Here is an 11,575-nt window from a genome sequence, read left to right as displayed (position 1 = left end):
TCAAATGCATCCTCTTGTTTTATGTGATATTGACATCTAACCTCCCACTGCAGTCTGGTTACCAGCCTGACTGGAAGCTTCCTCAGGGTAACAGCCATCTCATCTAAACTCTATTATCTCCCCTAGTGTTCCACAGACAAAAGGTACATAATAAATGTTTGTTATACAAAGAAAGCAATGAATTAATCCATTTTCTTTGTATATACTTATCTTATCCATGTACATGTTGTAGAATATGTTTCACGAGAGCACAAAGTGTTTCCCTTTTGTCTTTGTGTCTCTAGCATCTGACATCATGACCGGCACCCAAAGCAGCTGCTTAATAAATTCTGGCTGGATTGAATTGATCCAAACTTTGCACTGGTGAAGGCTAACACCATCCAATGTTCTTCCTTTCCCATATCCCTTTGAGGACTGCTTGTGTAATGAGTTTATACAGGTGACAACATGCTGCCATATGTGAAAAGGGCCTTATTGGACCTAAAAGTAACATGCACAAAACATGTAAAATTAATAATAGATGGGTGTTGGTGAAACATGCCAGTAACAAATCCATCTATATGGAATTAATCATCTTAAATTTTTAAATGAACATTTCTGGCAGTGGATGCTGTCAGAAATATCCATACCAACATCAATTAGGGGGCTTTTTTCATAGCGTGATGTAGACAGTGATGGGAAAACAATAACATAGCTATAGCAGGAAGAAAATGCAACAAAAGGAGGCAGACAGTGACCACAATGGATCCTAGAACCTTTCCCAAACCATTAGGAATTGAGGCTCGTTAAGGACTGCCTAGTACTAAATGGAACAATAATAACCCACAATTTGGAGGAAGGGGCAAAGACAGTTCATTGGGGAAATTACTCTCAGTGCCTACTTGCTCGTTGGCAAAATAAATAGAGGTTTTAGTGCTGCCTATGACCTCACCCAGATCCTCAAAGCACCTTGTTTCAGTCCATGGCGATTTAAGAAATATTTTCTGCCAACTTGAGTCTGTTTGTTTCTGACATAAACCGAGCCGCTGGACAGACGATTGAAGAGCTGATGTGATGCTGGTAGATAAGCTGTACTGGGTGGTGGGGATTGGGGGTGGGGTTGTGGAGGGTGGCTTGTTAACTCTTAAGGGGATCAGATGGAATTAAATTATACATATTTAAATCTTGGGCATAAACATGTAAGAAGATGAGGGAAAAGGTTTCAAATGAGATATATGCTTTACAAACTTTAAAACATTTTATCAGCTTGAGCCATTGTCATCATTATCATCATTATTAATATTCACATTAGTATTATTTTTAACACCAAAATCAGACTTTGGCCCAAAAATGCAACAGAACAGATGCTGGGTTATTCCTTTTCAGAGGCCAATGAGGCTAAATGTTTGCCCAGACCCCCACTTATCCTAATGAGATTTCATAAGACATGGCTGCTAAGGCCATTGTTTCCAGACTGATTCAACATTCCCTGGCAATTTTGACCTGGCCTCTTCCCAAATTCCCGAACAATATCCATCTTGTCATTTGAACTATGGAAGGGCAGCACTGTCCTTTCACCGATGAACACCTACTGAGTAAATGGGTTGCTTCAACAGAGGGGTTGTCATAGGGGAGGGATGTTGGGGAGGGCAGGGGTTTTCATTCCAAAGTAAAGCATGAATGGTCTCATTTGGTAGTTACCTTGAATGGAAAAGAACAGAGAAGAATGTTGAAGTTAATTATGTGATGGGAGAGCTCAGTTTATCAGGTCACATGGGGATAGGAGTATATGTGTGAGCAAACTATATGTGTTTGTTTCTCAATAACTCCTGCTTTAAATAATTTTAAAGCTCACCCCCATGAGGGTGCAAGTACTATTATCTTTGTGTTATAAATGAAGAAACTGAAGTTCAAAGAGGAAGGTGACCTGGTTAGTAAATGGAGGAGATGGTTTTCTCTTTCCAAGTCTTTATATTTGAAATGGGAGCCAATTGTTTGGGTACTGTGGATCACTGTGGCTCATTCTGATTTCCTAAATTCATTTTATTCATTTTTTTAGAAAAAAAACTGATTTATGCACTTGCCCAGGTACAGACCCTGATTTTGATAATGTTCACCTAAAGCTTTCTTTAATTATTCAAGAGTTCAGATTTCATCCCAGTGGGAATTTGTTCTATTCACACAGATTGCAGCCTCTCCACTACTTAGTAGATAGCATCATGAAATTGCTTTGACCAAAAGTTATTCATGTCCTTACCGCAGCTCTGAAGGATGGAGAGGAACAGGTATGAACTCTATTTCACAAAGTGAGGAACCCGCAGTCTGAGACAGAGGTAATTGCATGAGTTTGCATAACTGGGAATTCTTATATGGTTGGGAAGGATATAACCCTAGAGTCCTCCAGGGGGAGGTAGTAACCTGCTACTGAGGCTGCTAGGTCTGCATCATGAAATTAGATGTAATCCACAATTCTCTATCCCAGGATGGGGTTACTTTTCTGAAACAGGACAATACTTTTATGTTGGAATTCACACTCCAATTTTTTTCTGGGATAGATCTTGGGTGGGGGGTGGGGGGAGGCATGCCTGAGGCAGAGCTTCTCTCCCACTTTGTCTGTACACTAGATGGTCTGTGACCTGGGGGATGTTTGGGATGCTATCTTTGATTTGTTTTGTAAATTTTTCTATACTTTATGTAGATGTTTTATTCCCCCAACAGAAGGCAAGCTCCTTCAGTACAAGAAATGTTTCAGTTTTGTCTTTGCATCCCCAGCACCAGGCACAGGGCCTGTCTGGCATTTAGTAGGTGCTTGATAAATGCTTCTTGATTATTTGATCAATTTGTCTGTATCTAAATGTCCTATGTCTAATGCAGTGGCCCTGGAGTCAGAAGACCTAGGTTCAAATCTTACTTTTGACACTACCTGCTCTACCTTGGACAAGTTGTTTAATCTCCCAGGTCTCAGTTTCCTCAACTGTAAAATGAAAAGGTTGGTCTCAATAAGTCCTGAGGTTCCTTCTAGCTCAGATCCATGATCCCTACATAGCCTGCCCATGCTATCGTTTACATAGCCAGAGCTTCTTAGACTAGGGGGTTTATTGTCATTGTTTGTTTTGGTTTCCTGTATAGAGTTGGCGCTGAGCCCTCAAGTTCCCTGTGTTTGTCTCACCTCATCCCCTCGTGACCAAAGGTATGAATTAGGAGAAGCAGCAGCATCTGGCAACCAGACAGGTTGTTGTTGGGGCGGTTGTTTGGTAGATGTAAAGTTAGACCAGCCCAGATGGGAACTGAACCTTTAACCTTGGTCTCATTAGCACCAGCTGCTGGAACCAACTGTGCTAACAATGATTTGGACAGCTGTATTTATTAGTATTATCCTTCCCCATGGTCACCTCAGTAAGCCATATAATTTCAACAACTTATCCCACTGAATCAAGATATTAAAATTAACAATAGAAAATAAAAATCCACTTCTAATAAACAGAACCTAGAACGGTCTTTACCTTGTCTTGGGAACCTCTAAGGGAGGGGCGGGAGGGTGAACAAATGAATGCTTTACAAAGCGATTTCAGAAAAATGGGATGTTAAATGAACAACAAATGACTTTCCCTTTTACTCGCTTTTAATGCTAATGGTGCTATTTATTCTTGACCTTCAGAAAGAGGAGAGTTTTAAAATGACAACATAAAAAGACTTCTTGTTTGGAAACGCAAGCTACTTTAGCCTGCATATGATTACTTATAAGTATAGCATGTGCACATATCATTCATCGCAGCTCTCCATTTAAAGCTAATTGGTATATATTTCAGTTGACATACATTGTTCTCTTGCATATGCGTCAAATTCCTTAACAATGTCTCTGACAAAAGCGTAGTGTTGGGGATATATAAATTATGTTGGCTACCGTATAATCAGTGTTATCTATTAGAATGCTATTTGGGACAAATCATGTTCAAAACATATATTGAAATGATTTTCCTGCTATTTTAATATCAGGCCGCTTGCCACAAACCTTTGATTGAATTTTAAACACTTCAACGTTCCATTTCTGTGACATATCTGAAGTGGGGTCTGCGTTGTTTCAAAAGCTCAGTTTATAAAACAAACTCGAATTTCCCAATGCATCTTATTCTAGACAATAGAGAATAAATTTGCTAAAGCTCTCCTTACTAAGAGCATAATGCAATGACAAATGCTCCATGTTCCTGTCTAATTACTATACGCCACCTTTTTTAGTGAATTAGGTAGACGTTAATGCAAAAAGCATTTGATGTTCTTGAGTTTTATCCAACTCTTCATGGCCCCATTTGGGGTTTTCTTGGCAAAGATATCCGAGTGGTTTGCCATTTCCTTCTCCAGCTCATTTTATAGATGAGGAAACTGAGGCAAAAAGGGCTAAGTGACTTGCCCAGGGTCACCCAGCTGGTAAGTGTCTGAGGCCAGATTTGAACTCGGCAAGATTGGTCCTCGCTTCAGGTTTGGTACTCCATCCACTGAGCCACCTAGCTGCCCCACAGAGAACATTATTTGAGACTTTTGTATCTTTGTTCTAGTACTATTTTAAGAGGCTTTTGTCCCCCTTCTAGTATGAGATCATTAGTTTCCATTTTTTAGCTGTCAAAGATGATTCCTGTTAAACCAATTTGGAGAATGCCAGTGCTATTTTGAACAAATTAGTTGGGATGCTTCCAATTCAGTTTCCCTGACCTGCCCCAACCAAGCATTTCATTTGACCTACATCTGCCTTAGTTTCTTTATCTGCAAAATCTGGGGATGATATAGATCCTAAGGTCTCTTTCAATTTTAATTCTCTATAAATCTCCTTTCTTATTTTGTATTGATTCACCCGAGAATCAACAGATAATCTAATCCAATATATCAAGTGAAATGTAGATGTCATGGATATTTTATGCTGTCACCTTTAACAAAAGCACTTTAATACTAACAAGACCTATCTGGGGAAGGCATACTCTCAGACCCATTGCGCAGGGGCCATGTGGTATAATGGAAACGACATTGGACTAGGGAGTATGCTCCAGTCCTAGCATCACCATCAGCTATGTTGACCTCAACAAATTACTTAACTTTTCTAGCTCTCAATTTCTTCATCTATGAAATGGGGATGTTAGCCTAGATCTCCATTAGGATCCACTGCCAGGACATAACTGGAGAGACTGGTGGGAAGTAAAGAAGAACCAGATGAGTCAGTCAGTGATGAAGGCAAATAGAGTCATTTATTTAGGAAAGGCCTTGTGGATTAATTGGAAACATCCAAGGGAGTAATTGAGGGGGTGATAGGGACAACAAGGAAAAGGGGTAGGGGTACTAGGACAGTACCCTTCAAACTAGGGCAACAGCAGAGACTACCAAACCAGGGCAGCCTTCTTACCCCTCATAATGAGGCCTACACTGAAATTTTCAAAGAAGGGTAAGGAAGGACAGAGAAGAGATCCAACTAGTAATGTCAGAGAGACTTAGGACAAAATGGTCTTCAAGTCAAAGCAGGTGGAAAGGAACCACAATGATCTTGAGAGAAGTTACTCCTAGGATTTAGTGCGTTGTTTGGCCATGCTGTTGACACTACCAAATAACTTGCCCAGTCATAAAGCAAATTAGTGGCTGAGGTCTCCTGACTCGCAGTCCAATGCCCTTCTTAAAATACCATACTGCCTCCAAAAGAACACTTTAATATCCACAGAGAACAAACTATTTTAAGGTCTCAGCCCTGAAAGACTCAACCCTGAGTCTCCCTCCTACCCCATTACTATTAATAAATCAGCACTACTGGATACAATGAAATAAACTCAAAGACAATAAAGAAATGCAAAGATGGTTTCATGAAAAATTAAAGCTAGATAGGACCTTAAACTCTCCTGTTTTGCATTTAAAGTCAAGCCAACAAGTCAACAACCATTATTAAATGCCTACTATATGTCAGGCACTGTGCTAAGCACTGGGATTAAAAAAAGGTTTAAAAAACTCCAACACCATTCCCTGTCCTCAAAGAGTTTATAGTCTAATAGAAGAGACAACCTACAACAATTATGCACAAAGATGATATACAGTTATCCCTTCTACATCGTGCCTTTCCCCAAAGCAGTTTCAATATATCTCAGGTTGCCATACGAAATTAAATGGGAATTTGGGGGGAGTTTTGGAAAGCCCCAGATGACACACAAAGGCCAGCAGATGACACAGAGCCTATGAAATACTTGACCCAATTTCTACAATAAGGTACTGTAAACACCCCATAAAAGAAAAAATTCAGACCTCTTCTCTGGTATGAAGGTAGGGCCAAAAGATTTTACAGGGATTTTCCAGATCACGGGGGCAACTGTGCCCCTAAGCCACCATGATGTGGAAGGAATGACTGTACACACAAGACAAATTGAAGATAATCTTAGAGGAAAGGAGCTAGCTTTAAGGGGGATCAGTGAAAGGCTTCTTGCAGAATATGGGATTTTATCTGGGACCTGAAGAAAACCAGAGAAGCTAAGAGATACCGATGAAAAGGAAGATAATTCCAGGCACAGGGGAGGTCCTTTATGATCTATCTCCAGCTTGTTTTTCCAGTCCTGTTGCTCATTACTCTTCCTTGCATACTCTGTTAATGCCAAACTGGCCTTTTCCTTATACATAGCACTCCATCTTCTACTCCTGTGACTTTGCACTCACTGCCCCCACCCCATAACTGGGATGTTCTTCTCCTCATCTTTGCATCTTAGAATCCTCAGCTTCCTTCAGGACTCAGATCAAGAGCCATATCCTATACAAGGCCTTTCCACACTCTCCTCTATCACTATTGTTGCTGATCATACTACCTAGTGCTTGCTTTGTATATATTTTCCTACTAATCTGGGTATGCATGCTTGTTTCCCACTTATAGAATCTAGGATTCTTGAGGGTAGGGATTGTTTCATTTTTGCCTTTGCATCCCCTACTAGCATAGCACTTGGCACGTAATAAATACTTGACAGGATAACGGAGTGAATAAATAAATGAATGTAGTCTAACGTACATATGTCAGATGAGGAAATTAAGACATTGAAAGAGGAAATGAATCACCCAAAGATAAACAGCAGATTAATGGCAAATCCAAGTCTTCAGATTTCAGACCCAGGATTCCTTCAACTATACCATGAAATTCACAGAGAGATGAAACTGGGAACTCTGTAAACATGCCCTGTCAGTTCCCGCAGCATTACAGATGCACAGGTAATTTTGTCTTATCAGATAATGGAAATGTTTTTAGTGGCAATAATGGGCCCATTACTAATGCAGCGCGTGTTAATAATGATAGTTTGCAATGCAGGAAAATCACCTACTTTGCCTCCCTCTCTGACAGCCAACACTCCAGAAATTACAGGCTAGTAAGAAACATAAAAGGTGGAGATTAAGAAAAAGAACTGAGACACATAACTGCTTAAACAAAGAAGTTGCAGATTTGTGGTGAACTTGATGAACATAACTGTGAAGTTGGGGGAAAAATTAGATGATATTAAAGAATTGATTAAAATGCCTGCATTTAGATTTCATTACCTTTGTCACCTCTACCTCTGGCTCTTGCGGAAAAAAAAGAGAGAGGGCTGAAGCTGTATCAGACATCGTTAAAGATAGCACTAATGAGTGCGTGGTTTAAATTCTAAAGCACAAAATCATTCTGATTCAACAGCTATAAAAACTTGTGCTCACCCATTCCCAAGGAAGGACATATACCCTTCAGGGGAAGTTCAATCATGCACCTCCTTTGATTTATTTCAATAGCAAAGAAGAGCAGTGTTTTTAAGCTCTGTGAGACTGTCCCTTCTGTGTTTTTTTGGTTTTGTTTGTGTATGGAGCCTGAAACTATGGCTCACTGAGGCAGTATTGAGGTAGAGCCTGACTATCAGATCCAAATGTCATTTTTCTTTCGAGATGTCTGTAAATTCCACTCAGCACTTCAAAACAATGTAGCTTAAAACCGACCTATCAAATGCATCCACTCAACTCCTAGCTATCTACTGATGGCTGGAGGCCTTTTGAAATAGGAGTTGTTGTATATCATTTTCAGTAGGTCTTCTAAGCTAACACAGGAATGGGTTTTTTTTTCTCCTAAATCCACTGGAGTAGTTCTTATAGAACAGAGGTCCCTAACCTTTCTCTTGGAGAGAAGCTATACTCGACTTGCAAGGCTCATAGATCCAGGAGAGGGAATCTTAAAGGCCATTGATTTCAAATCCTCATTTTAGAGTTGAACAAAGCTGAAACCCAGAGAGGCTAAATGGATTGGCCAGGTTAAAGAGTTATTGTTTGGGGTAGGATCTGAACCCAGAGGCCTTCCTGACTCTAAGTCCAGCTTTCTCTCCACAATACCATACTGCCCCTATGTCTTGTTTCAGAAGTTTCTTGCTGCTTGCAGGGTGGTGGGGGCTCTGCTTTAAGGGCCAGTTGCTGGTGGCTACATTTTGTATACTGCAAGAAATTTCAGGGTGGGAGGGGGAAGGAAGATAAGTGTACCGCTATTTGGATGAGTTGTGATTTGCATCTTTGGAGGGAATATCCAAATTGATAGATCCACAGATCAATTTGAACACTGAATTTTTGAGAGTGAATGAGTACCATGGCAAAGATAGGAGCAGAAGATGGGGAAGGGATATAGCTGAGGAGAGACCATGAACATGGTAGCCATCATGTCACAAACCCCTGCATCCTATCTGGACCTCATTAATTAGATAGATAGATAGATAGATAGATAGATGGATGGACAGATAGATAGATAATGTATGCATGTGTATCTCTCTCTCTTTACACACATACACACACACACACACACACACACACACACACACATATATAATCCAGACAAACTGTCAGCTATTTTTCAGCATGAACTCCTTTGCCTGTGAGTGCAAAGCAGTAGTATCCTGTTCTACCTGAGAGTTAAGAGGGATTGAAGGGAAATTTGATGTTTCTGTCCCTGGAAGTATAGGAGATTTGCATCCCTTTGTATACTAGATTGTAAGCTCCTTGAGGACAAGGACAGTCTTTTGCCTTTTTTTGTATCCCCAGTGTTTAGCACAGTGCCTGGCATATAGTAGACACATAATATTTATTGATAGAGTGATGGGTACAAAGAACGTTTGACTCCTTGACCTACTTTCCTTTTTTTAATGTTGCTTCATGTTTCAGTGCAATAATTTTCAACTTGGATACCTCTATCTCCACGACACCCAGCAATAACATGAAACATTGGGTGGGGGTTCAGGTGTGGTTTGAAAGTTATCATCCCAAGAGTAGAGCCAAGATGGTGGAGTGAAAGCAGGGACTCAGCTGAGCGCTTCCCCAAACCCCTTCAAATACCTTTAAAAAGTGACTCTGAACAAATTCTGGGATGGTAGAACCCACAAAGAGACAGAGTGAGGCAGATTTCCAGCCCAAGACAACCTGGAAGGTCGACAGGAAGGGTCTGTTCCACTGGGCTGAGAGAGGAGGGCAGTCTAGTGCAGGCCATGCCAGTGCAGACCTGGCCCCAGCAAAACCAGAACAGATCTTAGAGGACTGAATCACTGGCAGCAGTGGCAGTTTTCAGACTTCTCAGCCCACAGACGCCAGAGACAACTTAGAAGGTCAGCAGGAGGGGTCTCTCGGAACTGGGTGAGAGAGAAACACAATCCAGCACAGGGTGTGCCAATACAGCCCTGACCCCAGCAAACCAGGAGCAGGCCTTGGAAATTACTGAATCTACAGCTGCTCCTGGAGCTATCATTCCACAAACAGAATGTGTGAAAGTCACCTATTTTGGTTTCCGGGAGCCAAGATGGTGGAGTAAGGAGTAAATTGCTCTCACCCTCCCATATTGATTTTGAAAAACCCAGAGAATATTGCACCAGGAAAAATCCTGAAATAGTGGAGCCAGCAGAAAGAGAAGATGCAGCAGTCTTTTAGGTTGGGAGGCTAGGGGGATTAAGGAAAAGGTTCCATTTGCTGTGGCTGAAGGAGATCAGTACAAAATGGGAGGCATCCCGGAAAGCCAGTGGCAAGCCCCACCCTCAAAAAAATCAGTAGGAGATCCTGAGCCCCAGGATAGTGGAGCAGGCAAGTGCCAACACCAGACACACACCAGCCATCACACCAGCTCCAGCTGCCAGTGCCTGAGGCCCCAGCACACAAAACCAGTAACCAGGCCCCTAGTCCTCTAGCACGAGAAGCCTGGAACAGTGCTCCCTTTACCCCAGAAGCAGAGATCAACTTTAAAAGTCACAAAAAAAGGCAAACAACATGAGCAAAAAGCAACAAAGAAAAACAATACCCAAAGAGAAGTATCTCGGTGACAGGAAAGAGCAAAACACAAATTCAGGAGAGGACTAAATTGTTAATATACCCACAACCAAAACCTCAAAGGGGACTGTGAACTGGTGTCAAGCCCAAAAAGCCTTCTTGGAAGAGCTCAAGAAGGATTTTAAGTCACATAAAAGAGGTAGAAGAAAAATTAAACAATTCCTTTAAACATACAATTGGCAAATGGAAAAAAAAAATCACAGAAGAAAACAGCTCCTTAAAAAGTAGAACTGGCCAAATGGAAAAGGAGGTACAAAAGCTAACTGAAGAAAACAATTCATTAAAAAATTAGAATTGGGCAAGTGGAAGCTAATGGTTTTATGAGACATCAATAATCAGTCAAACAAAATCAAAAGAATGAAAAAATATAAGAAAATGTAAAATGCCTCATTGGAAAAACAACTGACCAGAGAATAGATCCATAAGAGATAATTTAAGAATTATTGGTTTACCTGAAAGCTATGATCAAAAAAAGAGTCTGGACAGCATCTTCCAAGAATCATCAAGGAAAACTTCCCTGAGGTCCTAGAACCAGAGGTTAAAATTATCATCAAAAGAATCCACCAATCACCTCCTGAAAGAGATCCCAAATTGGAAATGCCAAGAAATGTTGTAGCCAAATTCCAGAATTATCAAGTCAAGGAGAAAATACTGCAAGCAGTCAGAAAGAAATAATTCGAATATTGTGGAACCACAATGAGGATTATGCAGGACCTTGAAGATTCTACATTAAAAGATAGGAAAGCTTGGAATAAGATATTCTGTCAGGCAAAGGAGCTTGGATTACAACCAAGGATCAACTACCCAGTAAAAGTGAGCATAGTCTTTCAGGGGAGGAGACGGACATTGAATGAAATAGGGGACTTCCCAGACTTTCCTGATGAAAAGATCAGAGATGAATGGAAAATTTGATCTTCAAATATAAGACTCAAGAGAGGCATAAAAAGGTAAACAGGAAATGACAAAAAAACCCATGTTATTCAATAAAAGCAAAATGTTTACATCCCTACATGGGAAGATGATACTTATAACTCCTGAGAGCTGTATCCTTATTATGACATTTAGAAGCGATATACATAGACAGAGGGAGTGGGTTTAAGGTGACTTTGAAGTGATGGTGTAAAACCTAAGTGGTGAAAAGGGATTGTAAAGGGAGAAGAGGAAATGAAAAGGCAGAAAAGGGCAAATTATAACACATGAAAAGGCACACACAGGGTAAAGGTAAAAGGCTGGCATAGAATATATTATGCTTCAGCTGAAATTAAAACAAAAAACTAGG

Source organism: Trichosurus vulpecula, chromosome 8 (genome assembly GCF_011100635.1).
Source record: "Trichosurus vulpecula isolate mTriVul1 chromosome 8, mTriVul1.pri, whole genome shotgun sequence".
In the NCBI taxonomy this organism is placed as follows: Eukaryota; Metazoa; Chordata; class Mammalia; order Diprotodontia; family Phalangeridae; genus Trichosurus; species Trichosurus vulpecula.
Note: the sequence above shows the minus strand (reverse complement) of the source record.